The sequence below is a fragment of the Lithobates pipiens genome, unplaced genomic scaffold (assembly GCF_037356315.1).
Source record: "Lithobates pipiens isolate NorthernLeopardFrog02 unplaced genomic scaffold, aLitPip1_a1.2 Scaffold_23, whole genome shotgun sequence".
NCBI lineage: Eukaryota > Metazoa > Chordata > Amphibia > Anura > Ranidae > Lithobates > Lithobates pipiens.
The window spans coordinates 142,783,158-142,789,802 of record NW_027507785.1 but is presented as its reverse complement, the minus strand read 5'-3'; the positions used below and the strand labels follow the sequence as shown (position 1 = coordinate 142,789,802).

The 6,645-nt window shown below is 49.2% G+C and overlaps 1 pseudogene; it reads right to left on the bottom strand.

The window, feature by feature from the left end:
• Positions 1-4,949: 4,949 nt before the first annotated feature.
• On the bottom strand, positions 4,950-5,068 carry LOC143928802 (5S ribosomal RNA; annotated as a pseudogene).
• Between the last annotated feature and the right edge of the window lie 1,577 nt (positions 5,069-6,645).

The window sequence follows — 6,645 nt, the reverse complement described above, 5'->3', positions numbered from 1 at the left end:
GTTGCTGGTGTGAGTGCGCTAAAGGACTTGACATTTCCGCATGTTTGTCCCCTCTCCCTTGCTGCCCCCCCTTCCCTCCCTTTCCTCCTTCCCTTCCCTCCCCCCTTCCCTCCCCCCTTTCCCCCCTTACCCCCCTCTTTTCCCCCCTTCCCTCCCCCTTTTCCCCCGGGGCGTGGACGGAGGAGAGGGGGTATGGAGAGGACAATCTGCCAAAGGGAGAAATGCATTTGTTCTGGGGCTGCATGTACTTTTGGGGTATGGGACGGGGGGTGGTGGATCCCATTCTGTGATGCCTTTTCTGTTGTGACGGGCTCCCTCGTGCATGCCTACGTTTAGGGCGAGCTGAGGAGACCCCTCAGTGCTGACAGTTCTATGCTCTACCTCTGTTTTGATTATACTATTGTTTTTTGATTCTATGATGTTACTGATTGTCTTTTATTTGCATACCGGTATCAGACGTGACATTTACCTCTGGCGGGACTGGGGGGACTGGGATCCGGGGGCTCCCTCTCCGACCTGTCTACCCACCAACCCAAGTAGGATGGCGCTTTAAACCCAGTGTACATCTGGTAAACGCTATAGCATAATTGTGCTGTTTTAGTATACAATTCCTGTACTGTTGAGTGCGGACAACCCTTAATTTCCCTCTCCCCCTGGGGTTGAGGTGCCCGGCCTCTTTTTCCCCTTACCTTTCCTTCCATTTGCACTTCCTTTCTCCCCCTTAGTTCCCGCAATCCATTACCTACCCAATACCTACCTTGGTTCAACTTTCTTTGCTTTTCTCTGACGTCCCCCTTCCCCTCCCCAAGGAGCGATGGCAGACTCAGTCAAGGTCACCTCTCTAAACGTTAAGGGACTGAACTCCTCTGAAAAGCGGTGGATCCTCCTGTGAGAACTGAAGACTTCCTGTACTGATGTGGCCTTTATACAAGAAACACATTTTAAAAATACTAGCCTCCCCTTTCTATGGTCAAGATCCTTCGCTAAGGTCTACCACTCTACTAACCCCTCCTCTAAGACCAAGGGAATCTCCATTCTGATCTCTAGCAGGCTCCCCTCGGTTCTCCAGGATTCTCTGGTGGACCCTGGGGGCCGATATCTTTTTCTTAGGGGCCACATTGGAGAGCTCCTTTTTACATTTGCCACTGTGTACGCTCCCAAGGATCACCAAGACACATTCCTCAGAACTACCCTGCACAGATTATGTGACTTTCGGGAGAGCCAGTTCATATTAGGTGGGGACTTTAATGTCCCCTTTCGCCATCGGTTGACACTTCTGCCTCTTGCTCCTCGCTCCTCATTTCCTCTAGAAAGCGGATTACTAAGTGTTTACTGAATGACCAATTAGTTGATGTCTGGTGTCTGCAACACTCCGGATAAAGGGACTACTCTTTTTGCTCTTCCCCTCACAAATCATACTTGAGGATAGACTTCTTCTTGATTCCACATGACCAACTGCACTTGGTGAGCTCTTCCTCCATCGGCCATATTACTTGGTCCGACCACGCTCCTGTAGCCCTTACCTACACTCTCCCTAGGAACCCCTCACCTAGGTCTCTATTCTGGCACCTTAATGAGAGCCTCCTCCAGATACCGGAAGTTTTAGCAGATGTGACCAGGGAATTGGACCTTTATTTCCAAGAAAACTAAACGCAGGACTGCGACCCGGGGATAATTTGGGAGGCTCACAAGTCAGTACTCCGCAGGGTACTTATCAGGCACGGGGCACGTATCAAACGAACACGGAAGGAACAGCTTGCTAATCTTTTTTGTGAACTTGCCTCTGTGGAAGCAAAACATAAACATGCCCCCTCACGGACCTTAGAGATTGAATTGGGGACACTCCGTACCCAGATTACTGACCTGCTCCATTATAAAGCGAAAGCGGCACTCCAGTTTTGTCGTAAACTGACGTAGGAGTCAGGGGACAAATGCGGAAAAATCTTAGCCAGGTCGTTAAAGGAGTTGAAATCTGCCTCTTACATACCACAGTTGATAGATGAGAATGGCCAGAGGGCCTATACCCCAACCCAAATAGCCAAAGTCTTTGAAAAATGTTACTCTGATCTCTACAACCTGCCCGATTCAGGGTCCAGACAGGACAATATAGACAGATATGTAACCGGTTCTGGTCTACCAACCCTCTCATCGTAATCACAGGAGTACTTGGAGGACCCGATCACACTGGAAGAAGTCCAGGGACCTCCGAAGGTGGGTAAGGCTCTGGGCCCTGACGGATATACCGCACAATACCATAAGACCTTCCTCCCTATTCTCGGCCCGCGCTTGGTGAATTTATTTAATACTCTGAGTTTGAATGGGGATTTTCCTGAGGATACCCTTAGAGCCCACATCTCGTTGATACCTAAGGAGGGCAAAGACCCGGGCCTATGTGGGAGCTACAGACCCATTTCCCTCCTAAATTCGGTCCTAAAACGATTCTCTAAAATCCTCGCCACGTGATTGGCACAGCACTTGCAGTCCCTTATACATATTGACCAGTTAGGTTTTATTCCCACCAGGGAAGATAGGGACAACACCATTAAGGTGCTTACCCTGGTCCATAAAGCAAAGTCATCTGAGACCCCTTGTCTTTTCGTGAGTACTGATGCCGAGAAGGCTTTTGATCGGGTCAAATGGACATTCATGTTCTCGGTCCTTCGCCATATAGGTCTGAGTGAACGGATGCTGGCATGGATGAGTAAGATATACTCACGCCCTTCAGCTCAACTCAAAGCGAATGGGGTGCTCTCATCTCCCCTTGACATCGGGAATGGGACCAGACAGGGTTGCCCCCTGTCGCCCCTATTATTCGCACTGTCATTGGAACCCTTTCTCTCCACAATTCGATAAAACTCAGACATAACGGGACTCCAAATGGGTATTATTGAGTGCAAGATATCTGCCTACGTGGATGACATGCTGTTCTCGTTGAAGAATCCCAGAGTTTCCTTGCCAAATCTCCTTCGGGAATTCCAGATATACGGGATACTTCTTGAAATCAGAGGCCATGGGGGTCGCAGTCCCCCCGCAAATGTTACTAGACTTGCAGTCCAATTTTCGATTTAAATGGACCCATACAGCCCTTAAGTACTTAGGTACTTACATTCCACCGGACATCGCGCGTACGTTTATGTTGAACTTCCCCCCACCCCTTGTCACTAAGATCTGCAGTTTGCTTCACGGGTGGCATTCTGGTCTCCATTCCTGGTTCAGGAGATGCAATCTCATTAAAATGAAGATACTCCCTAAATGTACCTATCTTTTCCAAGCTCTCCTGATCCAGAGTCCAGTCCCGTTTTTTAAGCAAGCTCAATCCCTGCTCACTCAATTTAACTGGGCCCACAAAAATCCCAGACTTAAGTGGTCACAGCTGACATTGTCTAAACAACAGGGAGGGTTGGTTCTCCCTGACTTGCGATGCTACTACCTGGCCTCCCATCTGGGGCGTGTATTGGACTGGAATGGAAACAAACTTTCTAAGCTCTGGGTGCAACTAGGACAATCTCACTCCCGAATTCCGCTAAGAAGCGCCATGTGGTGCTATAAGGATTTACCCACAGAATTGACGTCACATCCCACTATAGGGGCTTCATTGAAAGTCAGTCACCTGATCGCTACCCAAAACACACTCACGTCTTTGACTTCCCCCCTATTCCCTATACGTGACCATCCGAACTTTGAACCGGGGACCCACTTAGAAATTCCAACCTAGACCATGCATCTAAATTCGTCATTGATGGAAAATGGCCTTCTTTCTCAACCCTAACAGATCCGACAGGGCTTTTCCAACTGCCTTTTTGGAGAGCGGCGCAACAACATCATTTTCTCCATTCCATCCCCAATACTCAAACTTTCGCCCGCCCTCAGACGGAGTTTGAGACTCTATGCAGGAGCGAAGGCCCTTTGGTCCACATTCTCTCTCAAACAGATCACCCACACTTAACCTGTCTGTCCAACTGGGAAAAGGACCTTAATTGCTCATTTTCCCCAGCACAGAGACAACGCATTATCACTTTGGCACTCAAAACCTCGCTGTGCACGAAGATACAGGAGACAAATTTTAAACTTCTCACCAGGTGGTATTTGACACCATCAAAGCTGCATAAATAATTCCCCTCTTCCTCGAACATATGCTGGAGGTGTGGAGAAGAAGAGGGCACGTTGCTCCACATTTTTTGGTCCTGCCCCAGCTTGGTGGACTTCTGGACAGAGATCCGATGCATAACACAAAAATTCACAGACTTCTCCATCCCGGAAGAGGCTGCATTCTTTCTCTTGCACCATTCACAGATTCCCATTAAGAAGTACAAAAAATCAATTTTACGACATGTGATAAATGCGGCAAAATCCTGCATCCCTCTCTATTGGAAAATATGTTCCCCCCCTTTCATTACTCACTGGCTTAGGAAAATAGAGGACATTAAAAAAAATGGAGGACTTGATCCTCACATCACAAGGTAAACAAGAATTTTTTAAACAAACCTGGGACATCTGGAATACCTTTATATTCTCGCTGGAAGGATGTCGCCTGCTATCGCCTTAGTGCTCTGAGCTTTCCTTGACTGGCCCCTTGGACAGTGCCTGCCATCGTGTCTCGTCCCCTCTTCTCCTTTCCTGATCTTTCACCCCTTCTCTTTTCTGCCTTCCTCCCCTATCTCTCACCCCCTCCACCCCCTCTCTCTTTTGGAAAAAGTGGAAAATTGGGAATGACGGCCCCACACCCCCCTCTGGATGGATTATGCCGGAGGGACCTGGGGTTTGTGTGACCCTGGATCTTGGTACAGTACTTTATCCGTGCCTTGAATCATTATGATTGATGGAAGGCAGACTCACATTTGCGAATATACCTGTATCAAGTATTGTTCAGCTGCTTTTTGCTCTGTATTTCTCTGTTGCATTATGTACTCGGGGGACCGTCTTCCCCTGTTTGGAGAAAAAAAAAAAGAAGCCTACGACACCTGGTATTCCCAGGCGGTCTCCCATCCAGGCATTAACCAGGCCCGACCCTGCTTAGCTTCCAAGATCAGATGAGATGGAACAGATTCAGGGTGATGTGGCCGTAGCCAATAACCAAAATTTTGGCTACCAGACTTTCCCAAGTCATCACTACCTTGGTGGACATAGATCAGACGGGATTTATTCCGCAGAAGTCTACGGATACCAACTTGCGCAGGCTGTTTACTCATCTGCAGGTCGAACATGACAGGACGGGCGAGAGAGTAGTGGTCTCCCTTGACATGGCTAAGGCCTTCGATTCTGTAGACTGGCAGTATATGCTAGCGGTTCTGCGGCACATGGGTTTTGGGGAGGTTTTTGTTACTTGGATTTCTCTACTTTATAGCAACCCTCGGGCGGTTATCAAAATAGGTGCCTTGATCTCCTCTCAGTTTAGAGTGGGCAGGGGCACACGTCAAGGGTGCCCGCTGTCTCCATCCTTATTTGCGTTGGCGATAGAGCCCTTGGCTATAGCTTTGCGGAGGTCCCCTGAGGTTGGAGCTTTGGAGGTGGGGGGTATCAAGGAATGCTTAGCGTTGTATGCGGATGACATGCCTCTGTTTCTGCGGGACGCAGGGCCTTCCTTGGAGGCTGTGTTTAGGGTGCTTGACACCTTTGCCACATACTCCGGGCTTCGGGTTAATTGGGAGAAGTCAAACGTTATGGCTATTGACGGGGGGGCTCGTGCTTTGGCGACCACTAAGGTCCCCATTGCATGGGTGCAGGAGTTCAGGTATTTGGGTGTGAGGGTGTCCCCAAGAGTAGGTGACTATATGTCTCTCAATCTTCTTCCATTGCTGGCCAGGGTGAAGGTACAACTGGATGCATGGAAACATTTGCCGCTGTCCCTGATTGGTAGGGTTAACCTACTGAAAATGAAAGTTTTACCAGTGTTTTTATACTTTTTGCGAAACACGCCAGTTTGGATCCCCTGCTCCTTTTTCAGAAGGGTGAACAGTCTGTTCAGTTCGTTTTTGTGGGCCGCTGCACATCCCAGGATAAGTCTCCGTGTTTTACAGGAGCCCTGGAGTCAAGGTGGCTTGGCCTTACCGGATCTTTTTAAGTATTTCATAGCTGGACAGATGGTGGTCGCCAGGAGATGGCTAACAAGGGATGATGGGGACTCCGCCACGGTACTAGAGGCAGCCCTTATGGGCTCGTATGAGAGTTTATCCTACTTGGTGTATAGGGGTCCAGGGGCCTCTCCTTCCCTGACAGTCTCCATGCGAGTAACGGTGCGAGCTTGGGACAGGGCGCAAGTCTTGATGAAGAACAGAGGGGGGTGCTGGTCGCCGGATGCCCCTATCTGGTTTAATCCCAGGCTGCCGCATTTTGGTGCGATTCCTGACCCGGTGATATGGGCCAGGGTTGGCATCAAACACCTTACGCACATAGTGGGGGGGACTAGGCTATACACTTTTGATCAACTGAAAACGAAATACAATCTACCGAACTGGTATTTTTTTCGCTACCTCCAGTTGAGACACGCCTTCCTCACCCAGTTCGGTTCTGCTGCTTTGGAGCTGGGTGTGTCTCCCCTGGAGAGGGTGCTGCGGACGGGGGACCTTTTGAAGCCCTTGTCCGTGGTCTACAAAGAGCTGTTCGTTGATAGACCCAGTGTGGTACAAAAATGTAGGGATACATGGA